The sequence below is a fragment of the Rhinopithecus roxellana genome, chromosome 11 (genome assembly GCF_007565055.1).
Source record: "Rhinopithecus roxellana isolate Shanxi Qingling chromosome 11, ASM756505v1, whole genome shotgun sequence".
Taxonomy (NCBI): domain Eukaryota; kingdom Metazoa; phylum Chordata; class Mammalia; order Primates; family Cercopithecidae; genus Rhinopithecus; species Rhinopithecus roxellana.
The window spans coordinates 48,253,102-48,276,051 of NC_044559.1; the positions used below are offsets into that span (position 1 = coordinate 48,253,102).

Here is a 22,950-nt window from a genome sequence, read left to right on the forward strand (position 1 = left end):
GGCCCTGTGCTCCTTGGTGGCCCTCTGTGGCTTGCTTCTAAACAGTAGTGGGGTCTGTGACTTGCTTCTAAACAACAGAACACAAGGTAGGTGACGGGATGTATGTGATTATATGACTATGTGATATAGACTATAGTGCCAATCTTGCTGGGTCTCTCTCTCCCTACTGGCTCTGAGGAAGCAAGTAGACACATCACTGGACTGGAACTGCACCTCAGCCTGTTGAAGCTGAGGGTGGCCCCCAGGCAGCAGCCAGCAGAAAAGTCAAAGCTGTTTACAGCTGTGAGGAGCCAAATCCTGCCAACAACCACAAGCATGGGCACATGAGTCCTTCCATTGAAGCCCTGAGATGAGACCCCTGTTCCAGTTGACACTTCGTTTGCAGCCTGGTGAGACCCTAAGCAGTACACCCAGCTGGGCTATGCCTGGACTCCTAACCCACAGAAACTGTGAGATAATAAATGATTGCAGTGGGCTCCTTTTAGTATCCCTGCCCACAGTCTCTCCCAACCCACCTTCCCCCTTCAGTGCCAGCTCCACCCTGATGCCCTGCACACCACCGCCTGCAGAAAAGGACAAGGCCCTCACTGTGGCCTATAAGGATGTAACAGCCCAGTCCCAATATCCTCCTCCAGTTTTATCTCTGCTCCTCCTGACCACATCCCCATGCTCCGGCCACCCTGAACCACTTGGTCATCCTAAGACAATCTGGGCTTACCCCACCTCTGTGATTTGGCATCTGCTGTTCTCTCTGCCTAGGATGCTCTTCCGTCTCTTCTCAGCCTGAAAAGCGTGTTCATTCTTCACAACCTCAGGTCCAATATCATCTCTTTTTGAAAGCTTCCGTGGACGCCTTAGACAGGAAGAATTTGGACTTTAATTGGTATACTGCTCTTTCCTTGTGTCCACTGATGCTGACATTGTATTTTAGTCTGTCCTCCAGTGCCCCCACTGGAGTATGGACAGTGGTTTAGACGTGTTCTTCCAACGTGTCTTCTTTCCCTGGTTCCCCCACTCTAGTGCCAAGCACCTCTGATGTTCAATAAACATCTTTGGAATGAGTCCTGCAGTGAATAGCCGGCTGACCACTTCAATACGTGAGACAGAACCCCCAGGTGAACCATGGGCCATGGGCTTCCTAACGACCCTTGGTTTGTAGGGAGTTAGATGTGCAGGTCGGGTGGATGGGGGCAGTATGGGAGGTGAGTTTCGAACGTTGGGGTTCACTGGGGTCAGCTTTACAGATCTGAAGGTCATGATCCCTCTCTTACTGAGGCTGTTGCTCTCCCAAGCACAGTGGCCATGAGACCTACAGCCCCTGCTTTTCTTTCTGCTTCAGTGCCCTCCTCCATCCACTGCTGGTGGCCCCAACACGTGGATGACAACTTGATAAAAGTCTCAAACTGTATGGAAACGGTCTGAGATACTGACGAGCACTATCATTAAAATCGTGCCCACTCACCTGATAGATCCCCTTCCCCTCCCTGCGTATTTTCCTCCCCAGCACTCTGGTGTACGTGCTTTCTTCATTAATTTGCTTGTTTTCAGTCTCCCCCAGTTAGACTCTAAGACCCGTGAGGGCAGGCATCTCTCTGTTCCAGTAATTTCTGTATCCGTGTGCCTGGAGTGATGTGGAGGGTGCCCATCCCACTGCATAGCTCTCCCTACACCTGGCCGCCTCCCTTCTTGATCTTTCTAAAATTCAAACATATCATGTTGTCCCTTTGCTTAAACAATTTTATTGTCTCCCCATTCACTTTAGGATGAAGAAAAATAATCTTTACTTCTAAACATGTTTCATTTTATTAACTTATCCCACTCAGATTAAGGTAAAACAAAACAAAAAAAAAACCAAACTCTCCTTTTGTCAATTATACTCTAACTCAAATTATCATTCTAGCCCTAACCTAAAGTCTGAGAGAGAGATTTTTGAATTTTTCTTCCTAGAGTTTTTGTTTGTTTGTTTGTTTTTGAGACAGAGTCTCGCTCTGTTGCCCAGGCTGGAGTGCAGTGGTACAATCTCAGCTCACTGCAACCTCCGTCTCCTGGGTTCAAGTGATTCTTCAGCATCAGCTTCCTGAGTAGCTGAGATTACAGACACCTGCCACTACGCCAAACTAATTTTTGTATTTTTAGTAGAGATGGGGTTTTACCATGTTGGCCAGGTCCTGGTCCCAAACTCCTGACCTCAGGTGATCCACTCGTCTTGGCTTCCCAAAATGCTGGGATTACATGTGTGAGCCACTGTCCCCGGCCTTCCTAGAGCATTTTTATTTTAGAAAATAATTTCAGTTTATTTTCATAGGTGATATAACGATATCCTTAAAGCCTTCTGACAGATTCATTTCTGGTTATTATAATTTTAGGGATGAAGAACTGAGAGTATGGGGATAGGGAGTCTGAGAACCAGATGGTGTTCAAGCAAACTGGGATTTCTTAAATTGGGTGGGATGGGGGGTGGTGGCAGAGCTGGTCATGGGTCTGGCTGTATAATCCTTCACGTGACTGGGTGGGACGGGGGAAGGTGGCAGAGGCAGCCGTGGGTCTGGCTGTATAATCCTTCACGTGATTGGGTGGGATGGAGGGCAGTGGCAAAGGTAGCTGTGGGTCTGGCTGTATAATCCTTCACGTGATTGGGTGGCACGGGGGGAGGTGGCAGAGGCGGCCGTGGGTCTGGCTGTATAATCCTTCACGTGATTGGGTGGGACGGGGGAAGGTGGCAGAGGCGGCCGTGGGTCTGGCTGTATAATCCTTCACATGGGTCATGATCCTTTGTCAGCCCATTCCTGTGTAATGATGGGTATGGGTGGGCATGAATGACTTCCCAATATAATTTCTATCCCTTTCATTTTCTTTGCAGAGGGAAGAGAGAAGCCCCTCCCATTCGCTTCTACTGGGGCTTGTTAAGCCATTGCCTTGGGGGCCGGCTGATCAGCGGCAGCCAACAGCCGGCGGCTTCGGCAGGCAGAAGCAAGGACAGCCTGTGGCTACTGCAGCCCCACTGCCCGGCCACTCTTCATGACGGGAGAGTGCCTTGGGAGGAATGTAAAGGCAAACCACGTTAGCATCATAGAGCCCACTTAATTCTGTGTGGGTTGGTATTTGGGGAAGAAATTGAGGACAAATTGGTATTGGACCCTATAACTGGGCAGTGACCAGTATGCATGGCAAAGTCTTAAAGTCAGTGAGTTTTTCAGGATGATTTTTTTTTCTGTCCCTGAGTCAGTGGGAAAGAATGGAAATGCCTTGTCTAGCTACTTTAGGGAGACAGTGTGAAGAAGACAGCCTCCCCTAAGCTAGCACTGCTTGTGTAATTTGTGGTCCTTAGACATTAAAGTGAAATCCTTTGTCACCAACTGTAGAGCCCCCACCAAAACACCCTCATTTGGGGTTTTTATTCCATTTTAAACCATGAATTGCATGCACTCCCTCCAGTACTGATGTGAGGTTTTTCTGTGTTGGATCAAAACCAAATTCTGCTTTATGTCAACTTAAGGAAGGAAACTGGCAAATGCATGAAGTCAATCTCCATGGTGCACTTCCACTCCAGGGACTGTACGAGAGGAAAAAAAGGTGCTTCATATCCCAACCAAAAGTATTCTCTGTCTGAGGACCATTGCCCAAGTGTGAAGTAGGAGACTTGTGCAATTCAAAGGCACTCACGCGATGCTCGTGCAGAGCCGTTTTCTCAGTCAGGCACGACAGGTATGGAGCCAGCCCTGGGAAGTGGGATCTAGAATGACAACCCCTGGCACAGGGCTAAGGAGCTTTAGGAGTGGTGAAATCTCATTGTACCACTGCAAACAGAAGCTGCATCCCTGCATGGGAAGCATTAGGTCGCCTCCCAGGCAGGAGCAAACATTTAGTGGGAAGGACTAGGAGGCTGGCTGCTTGCTCTTCTCTTTCAGAAGTGACATCTCCACCCTGCTTGTCCCACGTCTCCAGAAAGGTGGTTCCAGGTACAAAAGCTCAAGTGGACTGGAGGCTCCCAAAGCTTCTCCCCGTGCCATCTCCCCACTGGCTGCTGGGTCTAGTGGTGGCTGCCCCTTGGGTACTAGGAACTCCTAGTTCTACAATGAGAAGCTGCAGGGTACAGCTGTAAGTTTTGTCCTCATGCTCACCCCCTTATGCTGTCTTCAATATTGCATGTTATTTGGTTTCTACAGGACTCCCAGAGGCCCATGGACTGGAGCTGTTAATGTCCTGCAGATGGGAGCCACTCTCTCACTGTGATCACCAAGGTACCCAGGGCCTCCGGAGGCCACAAAGAATGGGTAATTGCAACCCACAGGTCTCCTTCAGATTTCCTCAAAGCCCTTCTGGTCAGCAAATACTCTATGGCAAGTCTCGGGTTTGGTCTTTACTTCTGGTGCCAATTAACTTCATCTTCCTTTTCTCTTTGGTCCATGGAATTACTCTGCACTCTTTGCAATGATGTTTAGTAATTCTTATAGACTATGGAGCAGCCTGCTGGGACCCTGCCAGCTGATCTTAGAAAGCCACTTACTGCAGGATTCCCACTGCTTTCCTGGGCTAGGAATTCCTTAACCAAAGGCAAGTTTCACAAGAGATCCTTGAGAAGGTGCCTCATTATTAATATTTTGATGTTGAAAATGTTCATTGTGGAAGTTGCTTGCAAGGTGGGCCAGTGTGTTTGGGAAGAACAGGGTGGGCCTCGAACAAACTGGGGGGCAGGGTGGGATTCAGACTCCACTCCCTCCACCTTTGTCCTTCCCTCTTCTTCTTGCTCACCTTCAGAACCCCCGGGCCCCCTTCCTGGCTGCAGCCCCTCGTGTCTTCTTCCTGCGTTGACACTGAAAGCTCTCTTGTGCTAATTGCTGACTAGGCATGAATGCATGGCAATCGTTGGCTTGTTTCCTCTCCTGGATCACTTTTTCCTCCTTTCATATTAGGTAGAGCCTTTCATGTCTTAACAAGAGGGGGCCACTCACATGAGGTTTTGGATGCTCCAGTTGGGTGGATTCTGAACTTCTGGCCCCCTTCCAAGTCTCAAAGTCTGGTTGACCATGTGTGTTGGGCCAAGCTGTGCCTGGCTCTGGAACTGCCTGCAAGGAGGGGCATCAGGCTGTGTGGTGGAGATGGGTAGTGACTCCTCTAGCCCCTGCTGTTCCAACTGCAGCTGCAGAGTGTACAAGGGGAGAGTCTCCGGAGGTCACGGGGCTCCATGGGTGGAGATGAAGCACCCTGTGTGATGCACCTGCACCTAGGCTGATGGGGACACCTGCAAGGACAGGCTGGGGCATTAAATAGGTGGAGGGAGCTTTGCTTTAGAAAACACACACTCGGAAAGTGGAATTTGCCATCAGGCAGGCTAAGGGGTGTTCCGCTTACTACATTTGGAGTCTATCGCCCAAGAACTGATGAAACATTTCAGGAACAAAACCAACCAGATACGTTAAGAAGAATGATGCTTACAACCATAGTATGGGGTTTGATGTTGACAACGATTCACTGATGTCTTCCCAGATTCCCTAGATGTAGGAGCAGAACTACCAGGGGAGAGACCATGCTTCTTTGGAGAGATTGAATGGTATTCTCTAGGTCTGGAGCAGCACTATCCAGGGAACGTCACACTGGGAATGTTCTTCATCTGTGCTGTCCAAGATGGTAGCTGAGCATGCAGTGTGGTTATTGCAACAGAAGAACTGAATGTTTGATTTCATTTACTTTTAATTAATTTAAATTTAAATCTGAATGCCCGCATGTGGCTAGTGGCTACATGGTGGACAGTGCTGTCTAGACCAGTGTGCAGAGGTCGTAGTGGGGGAGGAGCATTGGAGGAAAATGGAGAGGTGACCCTGGAGAGGTGGTGGGAACAGATCGAGAGGACCTTGTAAGGTGTGTGAGCAATTCGAGACTTGTCCCTGGGGATGACGGGAAGCCACTGAAAGGTCTAAGCAGATGAATGAGTACTCAGATTGATAGCTTAAAAGACTTGGCTGGGTGCGGTGGCTCATGCCTGTAATCCCAGCACTTTGGGAGGCCGAGGCGTGCAGATGATGAGGTCAGGAGTTTGAGACCAGCCTGGCCAACATGGTGAAACCCCATCTCTGCTAAAAATACAAAAAGTAGCCAGGCATGTTGGTGAGTGCCTGTAATCCAGCTACTTGGGAGGCTGAGACAGGAGAATCGCTTGAAACTGGAAGGCTGAGGTTGCAGTGAGCTGAGACTGTGCCACTGCACTCCAGCCTGGGCGAAAGAACAGAACTCCTTCTCAAAACAAAAACAAAAACAAAAAACAAAACAAAAAAAACAAACCTCCCACTCCCCACCCCAACCTGGAGTCCAGGTAGAGAAAGAGTGGGGGCAGGAGGGCAGCCAGAGAAGGCTGTCGTGCATGGAAACATCCATCCGTCTACATGCACACTTACACACATGTGTATGCCAATAGGTACAGAATTGTGGGGAATACGTTTTGCCAGGAGCCATGCCAAGCACTCTGTGTGCCAGATAATCACACCACCAGCTCCAGGAAAATATTCTGAAGGGACAGTTGTAGGGGTTTGTGGCCAAGCTATTGATTGGTGAAAGAGGCAGAGAGAGGCACAGAGAGAGACTGAAGATGTCCCTAATGCCTGAAGACGCCTCGAGTGCCTGGCTTGCAGGTCTGGGCAGCATCCCTCAGAGAGACGGGGAGGCCATGGAGAGACACAGGTTGAACTACACTGAGTTTGGGTTTCACACCCCCCACCCCTGCCACCTTAAGTAAAGCTCAGGAGCCCACCCGCTTTGAGCAGACCCCACCCCCAGGTTCCGTATCTCCACCAGGAGATGGGAGGGCAGGCTTCCCAGAACAGGGGGAGGCTGACCCTGGACAGAGGCCGTAAAGGCTGGCAGAGGTGTTTCTTCCTACCCAGAAGGAGTGCTCCTCTGCCCCCGGCATTAGAGAGGAGATGCTGTAAGCAAAGCAGAGATGCTGTAAGCAAAGTGGTCGCTCTGCTCAGGGTGATGCTGGGTGGTGGTTCTTGCAGAGGCCACACTGAGAAGCAGAAACAGTGCCAGCCACACTCATGGCCCCTGGGAAAGGTGGTGTTAGCAGCACAGAGGGGAGATCAAGGAGCTCCTGTGGGAGCGTGTTTCAAAAAACACTGTGGCAAGTTTCTAACTGATGAGGTTGCCATTTTATTTATTCACTTACTTTGTTTTTTCAGACAGTGTCTTGCTCTGTTGCCCAGGCTGGAGTGCAGTGGCACAATCTCAGCTCAATGCAACCTCCGCCTCCCAGGTTCAAGAGATTCTCAGTCTCAGCCTCCCGAGGAGGAAGGATTACAATTGTGCACCAACACGGCCAGCTAATTTTTGTAGTTTTAGTGGAGACAAGGTTTTGCCGTGTTGGCCAGGCTGGTCTCGAACTCTTGACCTCAAGAGATCCTCCTGCTATGACCTCCTAAAGTGCTAAGATTATAGGTGTGAACCACCGCTCTCAGCTGCCACTTATTTTATGTATTTATTTTTTTTAAAGCATTTTCCTGCTTAAAAAAAATGCATGTCAGTTGAACTAAACCAGTTCTGTCTGAATGTATCCTTCTTTATGAATTTTGAATAAATAATCATGGGCTGGTAAGGATGTTCCTCATGGCATGACTTATCTCAATACATGGCATTTATTTGGGCAAACACACAGTGCTACAACTCTGCACCCTTTCAATGCCATGAAAAGAAAATATTTAAGGACTTGAAAGTCGTTCAGACTATGTTCATAACCGAAAAAAGACATGTAGGGTATAATTGTGTTTTTGTTTTAAAAAACAAAAATATATATTATACTCATGGAAAAAATTAGAATAATATACCAAAAATTGTGGTTATTCTGGGAAGAAGAATTAGAATTATAAATGTCTTAGAATTTTCTTCTCTTTCTTCATTTTCATGAATTTCCTACCAAAAGTGTGTATTACTATGAAATTAGAAAAAAACAAAAAACAAAACCCAAAACCCATGTTTTTGTTTTTTGAAGGACAAGCCAGAAGGAGGCTGCGGTGGAGGTGGGGTGGTGGGGAGGGTTCTGCCCTGGAATTTGGCTGCATCTGGTGAAGCTCATTGCTTTCAAGGTTTTTTTTTTTTTTTTTTTTTTTTTTTTTTTCTTTCCATGTGAAAACACAGGAAGGCTATTTTCAGCGGATCTTTTGTCCTCAATCCAAAAAGTGTTTTTCTCCTCTAAGAAGGCAAAGTGCAGGTTCTGCCTAGTCCCCAGTGTGGAGCTAGCCCAGCGTGGAGGGCTTAACTGGACCAAGCTGCTGTGAGCAGCCAGCCACACTGCAGCTCCCGCTCACTCAGCCAGGAGAGACTATGGGGACCCAAGCCTGGCTTGGGGAGAGACAGTCTGAGGTGGCTATACAGAGCCCAGGGCCCTGCTGGTGGCAGTGACATGGCTGAAAGGGGATTGCCACTCAATTAGGTCACAGGATTCTGCCCCCAGGGGTCCTGACTCTGTCAGAAGAGTTCACTGGAGTGTGACGAGGGACGCCTGTCATCAGGACCCAGCCTGGGCAGGGCCTTCTGTCAATGCTGCTCATAAGCAGAGCAAACACTGGGCCACAGAGCTGGGACCTCACGAATGGAACAGGCAAGACAGGTAAATGGTTTGTAATTGGATCTTCGCTGTCTTCTGGCACACTCATTTGGCGGTGGGTTGGTTCACAGTTGGAGAAACAGAAGAATTTTTCAGATGTTTGGGTGTTTCTGATAAGCTCTGACTTTCAGGTCAAGGCAGAGAGGTCTTTGCAAACAGCTAGGCTGGAGCTCCTCGACACCTGTAACCTTTTCCAGAATCACTTTGGAAGCCTAAGTGACCCCACCAAAGTGGAGCATTGCTCAAACATTCAAACTCACTTTTTGGAACAGCCTTCAAAGCTCGGTGCTCATTTGTTGACTGTTCTTATAATGGCTGATTTTCTCTTTCTTTGGAAGTGGACAGAAACCGTCCTGGAGCTGAGAGTGTGACGAAGAATACAAGTGCCGATGGAGGGGCGTGGCCTTTTAGAGCATCCTGGGGGCTGTTCTGAGGGCCAAAAGGTTACTGGGTAGGAGACAGAATCTCCATTTGTAGTGGAGGTGACAGAGGTGTGCAGAAATTCGAGGGCTTGTCACTTGGGCAGAAGATGACAGAGCCACAGTTCAGAGCCAGGACTGTGACTCTTAACTGCCCTTCAATTCTGCTTGGAAGGGGAGGGAAGTCTGACAGATCCCACAGATGGCCCTCTGTTGGGGATGGTGTGCAGTGACTGGGTAGATGGGTTCTAGTCAGTCCCATGGCGAATGCTGTTTCTGTCCTGTGCCCCAGGCTGATTCTGGGCATGTGGGGGCCTTTCTAAATCAAAGTACTCAGGAATGATCCGAACAGCTGTTTTCAAATGTCTAGAAGCATGAAGATAAATCATATGCGGGTAACTTTTTTGTATCCCATCTGAAAGTTCTGGTATTACTTTCCAGCTATTGTTTCCCATTTTGTGCTGAGATCACATCTTCTTCTGGGTTGGGAGATTTATATATCCCTTCCCATAAGATAGCCCGCCATTTAAAACCAGGCCTATGTGGATGCAATGTGAGCATAATCCATTTAGCACCTCCTTCCCCAGGGCTCTGTCCCCTCAGTGGGGACCCGTGGCTCCCGCATCCACCTAGAAGTTAGGTTGGTGTTTTTCTGCCTTTTATGACGTACTTAGACTTTATCTTTAATATATATTCAGATGTTGATCTTTTCATGAATTCAAAAAGGGCTTTTACCTTCTGGAGCCCCATCCATAAGGTTGCAGTAAGCTAAATGCATGCTTCATGCCAGCAGAGAGGGTTTTATGTCTTTTGTTAAATATTTTAAAATTTTTGCTGTAATAAACAGGTGGTTATTGTTACTATTTCTTTCTAGGAATTCTCTATTTCTTCTAGAATTAGAAGCCTTAAGAATTTTGTGTCCAAGTTTTCATAGTATTTCTTTTCTTCCCCTCTTTCTCTCTGTCTCTTGTTAGAAGGGACCAGGAAGAAAGACATAAAAAGGTCGGGATTGGTGCACACTCTTGCAAGGCTGTTAGGAAGAATAGGGCAGTTGTGGCCTGTTCCGAGGGGCAGTAGGGCAGTTTGGAGCCAGCTGTAGGATAAGCATGAGGCTTATCCAAGGCCCCTATATTGCTGTGGGCAAGGAATTAGTGATTCCAGGCATTTCTTTCTGTTTGGCAGAAAAATGGAAAGTTAGTATCATATCAATTAGCCAAATTAGGGTGCAGGGAACACAATCATTACACCTGAGAGTATTTCTTTTGTGTTTAGAACCATTGCATTATCCCCAAACCCCAGACGTATATTTGACTGGGAAGCACCTCTTCTTGAGCTGTAGAAGTCATGAAACATTGACCTGCAGAGTTCCTGGCTGCGCCAGGTTCTGGTCGTGGGTGACATTGGATGTGTGCTGAAAATGACTCCCCGTGGCTGGTGCTGTAGCAACAAGTCCACGAGCTTCCTGCTCATCTCTTCTCTGGCAATCCATGGGCTTCCCACCGGACTCTGCTAACATCCCCTTCTCTTCTGCCTTCCACTTATCCCCCCCAACCCCGAGTTGTGCAGAAAGCTGTTCTTTCTTGTTTTAATATTTTAAAAAAGAAAGCAGTGGCATTTTCTAAGACAGGGATTGTTGGCTGATTTACTCATGCTAGGAATCAAACCCTTCTTAAAAAGCTGCCTTCTCTGCATGGTGGGTTTTAGATACTTGGACCGACAAAGCTGGCGTTGTTTTGAGAGGGTTAACTAAGATTAATGAGGAAAGAAACGTGAAGCCATAAAGGATCAGCGTTTCCAATCAATGATGGAATAAATTTAATGTGTATTCCATCTGCAGTTTCCTTGGCACAAATGTCCAGATGCCAATTCCAAAAGGTTTTGCCTTTTTATGCTTCTAAGTAACCTACTAAGACAAGAACAGTGCGTACTTCAAGTGTAATAGTGCTTTATTTAAGGTTTATACTGCAGTCGATGTATTGATCAAGAGGAATTTGTAGAATACAGAGGCGTGTTTTAATAAGAGCTGGATAGAGTACCGCAAACCTTGCTATTCCCAGGACTTTAACAATTGTGAATTGCAGCTTCAGCATCTTATTTGGGAGAGGAAGGAAAAGGAAAAAAAGTAATTAATTGTGATAGAGTAATGGGGACCACAAAATGGGGGCTCTAATCCCCACCAAATGCATGGGTAATGAAATCATGAGTTTCTCTGTAGGTGTTCTGAAATAACTCAGAAAGCAGCTCTGTGCATGAGCTTTTTAGAGATTGTGTATTTAAGCTGCGTGTAATTCCTTTTTCAGGTGGGGAGTGGCGTGAGGCCTTGGTCCATTTCATTGCTGACATTAGCCCTGCACCAGTGGGAGAACATTTCTTCCTTTAATCACCCCAAGATTAGCCTGCAGTTGCCTCTTTCTGTTGGATATTTGAATAACAAGCTTGATGAAGCCACTTAACTCCCTCCAATTACAAGTGCCAAATGGGGGTACAAAAAAGAGAGGCCTTTTACATGTGTGAATGATTTCACAGTCCAGTGTCATAATCAGATTCTAGAAATTGAACTTGCAGAAAGTTTGTGCTAGCCTTGTGGATTTTCATTTCAGATGTTGTCAACTCAAGGGCATTTGGACCAATCAATATCTGTCTGTCTTCTCGCACATAGAAAGTTGGCTATTAGAAAAGAGAGGCTTACAGCAGGGCTCAGCCAATACCATTAGCCCTAGCCTAAGGGCAGTTCTGTCCATGTGCCCGGGTAGGCACCTGCCCCCTCCCCTCCCCCACCATTAGGGAGGCCACTTGGGATGTCATTTGGACAGAGCGGGCAAAGAGCACTTCTTTATTCTCTCTCTTTTTTACACCCAGACTCCCCCAAAATCAATAAATCTGTTCTTTGCTTATTTTCAGAACTTTACTTCAATATAAGCAAGGACTTTCCTTCCAGCAACAAACTCAAGTAACACCATGTCAGGCTTATGTGTGTGTGTGTTTTCTTTCTCTGTTCCAATTTGAAAAATAATTGGAAATAATATCTGATTGATGTTCTCTCTCTCTCTCTCTTTTTAGCTAAAGATTTCCTAGATGAAAGACCTTGATCCACTGCCTTTTATGATTCAGCACTGGATTTTCTGTTCCATGCAGCCTTCTATTGGAATAATTTTGTGACATGAAGGCAACAAAGTATTGTTTTCTTAATCAGAGAGAGCTTCATACAAATTATGCTCATTGACGGCTAATTTGTCCTGCATTGTTACCGATGCTCTTCTTATGATTTTTGTTTTGTACTGAACAGCTCCCTGGCTGAGAGAAAACCCCGAAGCAGTTAAGATACCAGGAAAGGAAGACTTGAAAATTGGTTAGTGAAGATTCTGAGTATTTCCTGGTGCGTCTCGGAATTTTGTTTGTTTTTTATGGTGATATTTCTTTCTCTCTGTATGTCTCTGTCTCTCTGTCTCTATCTGCATCTCTACCTCTTGTTAGAAGGGACTAGTTAGAATGACACAAAGAAGTTAGAATTGGAGATCATCGTTGCAAAGGCCCTTAAGAAGAGGGGGCAGTTGTGGTCTATTCTGAGGGCTACTAAGGTGGTTTCCAGCTTGCTCTTGGCACGAAGAGGAATGACCAGGGCCATTTTAATGCAATGGGCAGGGAAAACATGATGCAAAGCCTTCGGAGGGGCCACCGCGTAACAACAGGAGAACACCAGAACCCAGGGAGATAGCAGAGGTTGAGGAAACCTGGCACCCCAGTGACAAAGTTGTGTCCCTGACAAAAGAAAGAAAGACTCAATCTTGGAAACAGAAACATGAAGTGAATGTTTAATACCATCGTCCAAGAAGATGGCATTTTCTGTGACTGGAACAATGCAGAATTAATGTGTATCTGCAAGAAATATCATTAAGATTAAGTATTCTTCAGAGAGATTGGAGAATCTGGGAATTCAAGTGCATTTGTTGGCTTGAGCCAGCCTTCCGCCCCCTGACCCATCTGCAGGCAGAAAGGACATCCTCCAAGGTAAAGACATCTGCTGGCAGACAAAAGTAAAGATGTGATTTTTCTTTCAATTTCCTGAGAGAGCACAATACTTTCAGTTCTCTCTTTTAATGCGACTCTGGATTGCTTTTTCCCTGACAGTTGCTGTAGAGATAGCATAGGCTTGCTGCTTGGCACAGAAGTACTCTTTATTTCATTGTAATTAGCAAGGGTAATTTTCTGGCATGGCTCCGGAATGGTCCATGAGGGGTTTTCATGTCTGAAAGCAGAGGAGAGCTCAAGGTCAGATCCTGAGCTTCAGCAACGAGGACAAGTTGGAATCCAGAGCTGGAATTGTGGTGCTGGAGCACAGGGTGAGGACCAAAGGTTACTCAGTCCTCAGGGCCAAAGTCCTAACTGGGCTCCTGCCGATCGTCTCTCCTGGGGTCCTGTTTGGGATGGACCCACAAGATCACCAGAACGAGGCAGCACTGTCTTGCTGTACAAGCTCTTTAGAGGGCTCCACTGAACAGGTTTTCTGTTTTGAATGAAATCATAGATCCTTCATTCAGAGGTTTGCCATGATTACCTTTATCTTATGCTCATCAGCCATTATTGCACTATGTTTTTTGTGTATATGCCCTTCTGTCTTGCCAGATTATCAGAAATGGTGTGTGTGTGTGTGTGTGCGCACGCGTGCGTGAGATTTATTTCTGCTTCTCCAGTACCTTTCAGGGTACTGTGCAGAAGCATCACTCAAAAGCACGAAGCCAAATAGGTCTCTGAACACAGTTTTTGGTTGAACTGATTTTTTTTTTTTTTTTTTTTTTGAGAGTGAGACTTCCTCAATAGAGGAGGCAGTGTGCTGATTTACATGCTGGTGAAGCTCCTTATCTTGGCATGGACTCATGACTGAGAGAACAGCATGTGGACCTCACTGCTCCTTGGACTTTGAGTGGCACTACTCTAATGCTGAGTCCTGACCTGGATCCCTGTTTGTTTGCCTAGACCTAAGGCGGTGGTACAGACCTTCCCTGACCCCACATACCATCTCCTTCTGGAATGTGGGTTGGTGGAACTGAGGCTGAGTCAATCACAGTGCCCCATTTTTCTGGTCATGTGACAAGTCTGGACTTGGGGCACGTGGCAAAGTTGAATCTAAGTCACCTCAAAGCAGGGAGCGTTAAAGCAAATCTTTTCTCTCTTGTTGTGGAGCTGGAATATGAGCCCAGAAGCTTCCAGAAGCCATGGTCCTGCCCTCACAGAGAAGCTCAACTGAGGGAACAAAATCGACCTAGGTAGCAGTGAGCATGGAAGGGGCCTGGCTGCATCCAGTTCTCAGATCCCGTTGTCGCCACCCACCCCCTGTAACTTGCCAGTTTTATTTATCAAGCGTCCTCTCCTGTCTCCTAGCTTGTTTGAGTTCTGTTTCTGTCATTGTCACCAAGAGAGCTGTCACCAAAAAGCCTCCATTTGATGAGTAAGAAATCCCAACATTCCATGGGAGTCTTGGCGGTTTAAATTTTTAAGTGAGTCCTCACTTGCTAAAGTCTTATTCTTATTAGAGGGCACTTCCAGAGTCCAGAAGGTGGGGAATTCCTACAGGTGACGTGTGGTCTCTCTAAGCAATTTGACCAGGACTGTTTCGTAAAATATTTAAAAAATGGTTCCTTTTAATTATTCATTTTTAAATGTATACGTGTTCTTGGCAAACAAGAGATGACTTGTGTTAATCGGTGATCTCTAAGCAAATTCCTTGCAATACTTTATCTCGATATAAACTTGAAACTTCTTAAACAAAACAGGAGAATCAGTACTTGTGTATTTCGTCTGGCTTCCTCTGTTATAAATAAAATGAATGGACTTGGGAACAAAATAGAATTTTTTTTTTCCAGGAACTATAGGACTGAAATCTTTTTATCCATGGCAGTTGGATCTCACAGTACATTTTCACTGTAACAGACACTGAGGTTGAGTCTATAAATAAATAAATAAAGTCACCAACATGTCCAGAAGCCTCCATTTAAAACTTAAAGCAAGTGGTTTTGGGTTTCACCTTTTCCTTTAAAATGAAATTCCTTGAAAGCATATTTTTAAAATGCAATCTGAATGGGAACTGCCGAACTGGGAAACTTTAAGTTTAAAAATATAACTACATCTGAATTATCTTATAGAAATTTGTCTTCCAACCGGCCATCAGTAATTATAGGCATGCTTCATAGATCTACATATTTCAGCACTTTTTACATTCTGAAAGAATCTTGCTTAGATACGAAGGTTAACTGGACACCTCCTTTTTCTGCATTCACCTTTAATACTAGATGCCCCTCTATCTGCACTCCCAAGCTGGGAGGCCCCAGAGTGGGCTCTTGGCCCCTTATGGCCAACTGAAGTCCTCCATCTCTGCAGCCTCCGTGATCACCTTAAGAATAGGCTCGTGACCTCCTTTGGGCCATACAGAGTCCTTCTCGGGGCTTGCACTGGAGCTCTCTGGAGGGATGCTCACTTTCTCACTAATCAGGAACTCTAAGGACCAAAGCCTGGAGCGATGGAGTGATCTGCTTGCCAGTGAGCCAGGCAGGAGGCAGCTGGCCTGGAGGGCACAACATGACCTGGCAGGGCTGAACCTCAGACTCCAATGAGGCTGGCTCCTGACTCCACCCCTGGACTTTCTCAGTTATTTCAGGCCTTGGATTATCCTTAGTGCTTAAGCTAGTTTGAGCTGTATTTCTGTCACTTGTAATTCAGAGAATCCTGGTGGCTTCAGTGTGATCAGGAAGACATTGGGAGCCATTTTAGTTTTTACTTAACTTCTGCCAAAGTTGCTAGACAGGCTGATTATGGGTCTGTGCTAGTCTGGGAACCTGTGTTTGCTCTCTTAAGCCATGGGTCTTAGACTCATTTCCTGTTGCAAACAGGATGCACTGCACATTTTTACTGTGTTTTTGCTGCCCATAAGCAGGAGACAGATTCAAACGATAGGATTGGAAAGGTTCCAAAAGCATCAGCCATGGTAGGGGCCCTGAAGATTGCAAGACAAACAAAAGCATTCAGAACTTGTGATGGGAATGTGAGAGGATTGAGCATCGAAGTCAGCCTAACAGAGGCCGTCATTTACCCGGTGAAATCCTCAAGTTACAAACAGCTGTTTTGCAATTGGAAGTCACAGTCTTCGGTTGGGCCTGATTTGTCATTTGCTTTATAAATAGGGTTTTATTTTGTCTTAAAAAAATTTTTTTTAAAGGTCTGGCAATATGGTGTCTCCTCCTTGCAGGATTTGGGAAGCTGGGAATATGTGTGACCCACACTACCTGAGGGCGATAGACTTTGACAGTGTCCCCAGCATCTTTACGTTGAAATCTGTTTTATCCTACTTTCCAGTCTTGGTCTTGTCTGTCACAGGCTGGCGAGAAGAGCACCACCCAGAGAAGGACCTAATGAGGGACCTTTCCACTCTGCTTAGTGGGTTGAGGGCTGGGCTTTGGGTTTGAGATGTGTAGAGAAAGAAGCTACGTGGAAGAGAAAGAAGGAAGAAGGTACAGGGATGCCCTCCAGCTGGCTACACTTCTGAAACTAAAACGTACAAAACTCAGTGGCTTTTCCTCTACTCCTATGATGGGTGTGCAAGGATGCCCTCCAGCTGGCTTCATTTCTGATGCTAAAAATACAAAACTCAGCAGCTTTGCCCATACTCCTATGATGCCTGCTTTTTAAGAGTGAAGAATGCAGTATGCGGAAGTCCTCCCATTCCCACCATGCCTGACCTGGTGCATCACAGGCTGCCCAGATGCAGAGGAAGGCTCTGCCATTTCGGCCTCGGCCTGGGCTGTCGGTGGTCCACTCTCAGGGAACTACGTCTGACTACAGAGCAGTGCCGTGGGAAGGAAAGGTCTGGGAAAGTGTAAATGGGAGTCCCAGCACAGAGCACAGCAAAACAATTCTTTGGCTGTGACATTGCAAATGCCGTGACCACACAACTCAGCCAACTGGTTACCTCTCACAATGGTGCCTGGTACATCCAGAATCTTAATCTGAGTAATGACTAGTTTTTCAGAAAAATGTGTTTTATCCTGAGTTCACTATAGTGTCACATCCATGGTAAGGAACAATGCAGAGAGATCCTGTATCTGCTTTACCCTTGCTTAACCACAGTACGTATCATAGCCAGGATACTGACGCTCATACAGCCCACTGACTGTATTCAGATTTTACATGTACTTACTTGTGTGTGTGTTTAGTTCTATGCCATTTTGTATATTTGTGTGATCACCATCACAGTCAAATATAGAACAGTTTTATCACAGCTATCCCACTACACCTAAAAATTTAAATTTTAAAAGTTTTCATTGTGATCTTTTCTTTTCTCTTTTCTTTTTGAGATGGAGTATCACTCTGTTGCCCAGGCTGGAGTGCAGTGGTGCAGTCTCGGCCCACTGCTGTCTCTGTCTCCAGGCTCAAGCAATTCTCCTGTCTCAGCCTCCTGACTAGCTGGGATTACAGGCATGTGCCACCACACCCAGATAATTTTTGTATTTTTAGTAGAGACGGAGTTTCAGGGTTTCACCATGTTGGCTAAGCTGATCTCGAACTCCTGACCTCAAATGGTCCTCCTGCCTTGACCTCCCAAAGTGCTGGGATTACAGGCGTGAATCACCACACCTGGTCTGTTGTGATTTTAATTGTTATTTGTCATTGTTTGGGGCCTAACTTTTTCATGAACTATAATGGGAAAATAGGATCCCAGGTGCCAAGACTTGCTTTCCAGCTCCGCCTCCTCACCCAGAACCCATGTGGGCCACCCACTGAAGCAGGCCTGCCTGTGGATTCCACAATGAGGCTATTCAAGAAGGATGTGGAGAGAATCCCATATCTGGGAAGAGCCGTCCCTTGGATTTCTCTGCACTGAGCTTCCTATCCACTGGCATTATCTTGAGATGAAACCGTGGAGCTCTTCATGTTGAAATGCCAATACCTTTCCCCTCCACCACCTGTCAGTTGGTTTGGCTGAAGCCTGCTTACATTTACTTAACTTGACATATAGTAATAATGGAATATAATAAAAATTCTTTGCAAACTATTGATTTTTTTCTGCATGCACCCAAATGGTCCGCAGAATGGAGTTATTTTTTAGTTTGCACTATTCTCTGGCCATCCTTTCAGCATAATGTATTATTAAAAAAAGTTCATGGATTTAGTCAGAGATTGTGAAAAATCAGTGCAGCTGTAAGAAGGAAGTAGGCAGTTCTGTGACAGGTCTTTTTAGAACCCTGTCTTCTAGCTTCTTTCTTTGCACTTGGTAGCCACCCTGGCCTCTTAATCTTGGCTCCCTGTGGGCACCAGCTCTATCAACCCTGTCAAAGTGTTTTAACTTTCTGAACCCCAGTTTTTTTTGTACATAAACTCATATAAATCTTATATGTTGTTATTATGAAGATTGGATGAGTTAATATAATATAATAGGCCCTTAGTAAATGCTAGTTTTATTTTCAGCCATTTGTCAATTATTTAGCACTTCCCTTGGACCAGGCATTTGTTGGATGCTAAGTGTAGGAAAAAAAAAAAAGCTATCTTTACTCTCAAGAGAATCACAGTCTTGTCAGTCCTGCAGTTAGAATTCAGCGCAGTGCTCATCATTCCCCTACAGAGAATCCATGCTTGCCAGGAGCTAGGGAGGTATGAGGTGTCAGGAAAGCCTTCCTAGAGAAGGTCACATTTTACTTTTTGGATGTTGGTGTAGACTTGGAAGGACCCAGGCTGTGCAGAGAGAAAAGGACATTCAAGTAGAGAGGCATGTGTGAGCAACGTGCAGAAACAGGAAGGATCGTTGAGTGTTCAGAGACTCTTATGTGGATCAGAGACAGCATGGGAATGGGAAAGTGGAGGAGACACATGAAGAGGTCAGCAGGGCCAGAGCCTGGGACCACGCAACCTTCCGACGCTTCCCTGTCCAATATGGTGGGCAGAGTTCTGGGTGGCAGAAGGTTGCACAGCTGAGATCAATATCAAGGCCGATTGGGTTTGGAGCCAAGACTGTAGGTGTCTTCTGAAATGCGGTTATAAGGTCCTGGGTGTCCGAAGCCTTCCTGGTTGTGCCAGGCAGGGAGGATCCCGGTTCCAGACACCAGTGGCAACCTCTACTCTGCCTCCAACCAGCTCTTGGAACCTTGGGCAAGTCCTTTTGTTAACTAAAGGAACTGGGTTGACTAGCTTCTAACATTCTTTCCAGAGCTAAGATTCGTCGATTCTCTATGGTTTTACAATACCACAAAATGAAAAGATCAAGAATAAAATGACAGTAGATGCATTCTGTTGTGAAAATTTTATCCCATCCAAAAAGTTCTATGCGCAACAGAATCCCTTCAGGATCTTGGAATCCCTTGAGGATCTTGAAATCCCTTCAGGATCTAGCTACCTTCTTGGCCAAGACAGACTCTATATGGTCACAGCTTCTTAGATTCATTCAATTCTTAATCAACTTGCCATTACAGTAAGACTAGGGGCTCACATGAGTGAGAAATCAGAAGAGAGAGTCTCCATTGCATGCCCTAAGTGTGGGTTTGTGGCTGGGAATTCCTGGCTCCTGTATTATTTGATCCATTTCTTTCTGGTTGGGAAGGGACATTCTTTAGTTATCAGGTGCACAACAAGGGACCCACTCTTGTGGTGTCTACCTCACCTGTTTTGGGCATCTCCAACAATGACCCTTGAACTGAACTTTGGCTGGTCTTGGTCCAGGTGTGGGGAGGCACCACTGCAGCCTGTCCTGTGGATGTCCTGTGACTCATCTTCCACATGTCCAGGAGGGTGCTTCCCTGACTCAGCTTGGGAAGTCGGCACAGGAGTCTCTGGTTCTCTTCCCTCACTGTCTTGTTGTGGCCTTTGTATCCTCTTCCACTGGGTGTCCATTTACCTACATGCCACTCCTTCTGATAAGACCAAGCCTGTACCTTGATGGTTGCCGCTAGTCAACTGAGCAATGTCCCAGGCTGCAGAATATATTGAAGAGAGGAAAGAGAGAATCCTAAGGAGGGCGAGGGGCCCCTTCAGTGGCCTTCAACATCTACCCTGGTTTTCCAGGCCAGCATGGGCAGGGATGTGTGGCTTGCAGCTGGTGAGAGGAGCCCAGGCAGGCTGGCTCATCCTAACTGGCATTCATCTCGCTGAGCTGGGATCAGGAGCCTGCCCCTCTGCAAGACCCAGAGCAGCTCTCTTCACTATTGCATGACCAAGCATCTCCTGGTTTGCAAGGACTGCTTTTGGATAGATTATTTCCTCTAATTAGCCTTGTGACATTTGGCGTGTGATCATGAACTGTAAGTCTATTGTAGACTCTGATGCTGTGTTCTCTGTGGACTGAGAGCCCCCCTGTACTAGGTCTGAGATGATGTATCTCTGCACACAGGAGGACTCATGAGGACTGTGGTCACCTAGGAGCCCAGGAACACACAGAACCCTGGGTCATTTTGAGCTTTAGCAGATGAGAATCTAATTGCGCAGTGGGGCTTTGTATCATAGATTTGGACCAACAAGGTGGTTTACCTGGCTCATTGCACTAGAAGGAGTGCGGAGAATGCAAATTTCCCCAGACAGTTCAGGCTCCTGAGGGCAGAGATCTGGCCTTGCACTCTTGCAGCCCCCACTCCCAACCCCATGAGCTCCCATGCCCAACTCAGCACTAGGCACGTGAAGATGCTCTGCATAGACCACAAACCTGAACCTGACTTTCGCTTTCCATGTGTTGATTAGAAACACCGCACATGCCACCAACTTCATCCTTTCCAATGGTCATTTATGTCCCTGCTCTCTGCAGCAGGGTGGACAGAGCCCAAGTCACTCAGTGGCAGCCATGGGGTGGTGGCTTTGGAATGAGCTGGATCTACAAGAGGACAAGACTCAGAGCCTTGCCACGTGGGGGCTCCCTGACCCTTGCAATGCTGAGCCTGCCTCTGGGAAAGCCTGTGGCTGTGCTGTGACCCCTCCCTCTGACTCTCCAGGCCTCCGAGGTCTGGCGGCAGCTGCCTCTTGACCTCACACTTGTTCTTCTATGCAGCTGAATGTGCCCATTCACAGTTTGTGCAGTTTTTTCCATAAACTTATATTTCTCATTCTGAGTAATATATGTGCATTATAGAAAGCTTACAAAAGGAGAAAAACACACATACTAAAGAGCTCAGTCATGGGTTTCTCCTTCCATATTTTGATCCGCCCTGCTCTGTGGGTGTGTGATCTTTGTTGATAAGTTTGGGAACACCCTCTATGTACTATCTAATGCCCTCCTCAGGTGCTCCTGGCCCCACACCTCAGCTTGTTCCGTGCTAGCACTTGGAGCCTTTCCCATCCTCTGCCTACTCCTAAGCATGCTCTGCTTTGCCCACGTGCTCACCGCTTGTCCTCCCTGATCATCTCAGCACCCAGGACTCCCCTTGTGAGGATCCACAGCCCTACTTGTCTCTCATACTTGGTTCCTAATCACAGACATGCTGGCCCACAATATTCTCTGACTTTGTCAGAACCGCTGAGGTCAGCAGTCCTTCCTATTTCTTGGTAAGTTCAGTGGTATCTTACATTGAGCTAAAGAAAGGGCTCCTAAGCTAGATATGTAAGGATCTTATTAAGAAATAAAAATTTAATTAATATATTCATAAGAAGGCTCATCTTCATTAATAATGGCCAGCTCAGCCCCCACTATCTTTTACGCTCCATTGGTAAAAGTTAATGCCCTTAATGATGTTGGGTCCTGAGAAAGTTGAACGTGGTCTTCACTAAACTCGATGCTTCCCAACTTGCTTTTCAGGTGCCCTGGAAACGAACACCGGCATGATTTTGAATGTGCACACGCCAGGGCTCACAACTGCAGGGGCTTCTGGGGCAACCAGCCCAGGTCTTTTGGGTTCCTTTTCTCTCCTTCTGCTAAACACACGAAGAGGGGCTGGAAGCATACAGGGTGGGTTTTGGGTGTGTGTGGTGATTTTGTGGGGTGACCACTTTTAAAGACCTTTCTGCTCCTGTAGGAAAAGCTGACAAAGAGAATGTGGTTGTCAGTCGTTTTTCAGAGATCAATGTTCCCTCACGCGGCAGGGGCCAATCCACACCCATATTTTTAATGGTCTGACCCAATGTAAATCTCCCAGTTACAAAGACGCTGCCTTAGAATTTTAAAAAACCTAATAAATAATTTGTTATAACCGCAGGGTATCACGTTATCATGTTACTTATTATGGAACTAGGATAATATTTAAATTGCTTATTTACAGCGTTAAAATAAATAGTGGTTTGGGCATTTCTGCAAAGCATGGGACATGCGTTGTCACTCCCTGCCCCCTCCCCACCGCCTGTGTTTCCCAGCCTCAGTGCGCTCACCCTTCCTGCTGGGTCTGAGTTCTTTCCCCAGCTGCAATTACTCCATTATGCTATTAAAGTTCAGAATGTGCAACATGCCCGACCCCTGAAGGCATTCGACAGTCATTTTTTTTTATCTTGTCTAATACCTGTGGCTCCCTTTCTGTGCTGACATTTGACTGCAAGCATTCTATGGGATCTGCCGGTTAGCTGTCCCTTGAAGGCCACTGGCCTCAGCACCTCTTATGGCCACTCATCTGGCCCCTGTCAGATCTCCGAGGGGGGTGGTGAGCAACACAGTGAATGAAATATCAAGTGCGTCAGATCAAATGGCAGCCTGGCCCCCCAGGTAAGAGCAGACTCAGGGTGCAGGGCATTGGATCAGGCCTTCAGCTTTCCTTGGTTCACACGGGGCTCGGACCCTTGTTCCATCAAGTGCCCCTCGCTTAAGCCCCACTAATTGGGTAGGATTGCTGCCGTCTGATGAGTCATAATTAGGACGAGGCAGCTCCGGTAGGAGCCTTCTTATCCGGCAAAGGGTCAGGGACTAATGACTAGCAGAAGGTAACGGTTTTGTTGATGCCTGTAGTCTCTGTTGGAAAAAAAATTCCAGTCCTGCTGCATTTCTTCCGG

The 22,950-nt window shown here is 46.6% G+C and overlaps 1 long non-coding RNA gene across 2 annotated transcripts; it reads left to right on the forward strand.

Moving 5' to 3' along the window:
- The first annotated feature begins 3,784 nt into the window (after positions 1-3,784).
- On the forward strand, positions 3,785-22,118 carry LOC115900442. 2 transcript variants are annotated; one of them, XR_004060119.1, is made up of 3 exons: positions 3,785-3,959; positions 4,167-4,274; positions 21,773-22,118. It is a non-coding gene; the product is annotated as an uncharacterized LOC115900442 (long non-coding RNA). The 2 variants fall into 2 exon arrangements; XR_004060120.1 differs by lacking the exon at positions 21,773-22,118 and adding an exon at positions 4,443-4,514 and having other exon boundaries at positions 4,167-4,241.
- The last annotated feature ends 832 nt before the right edge of the window (positions 22,119-22,950 follow it).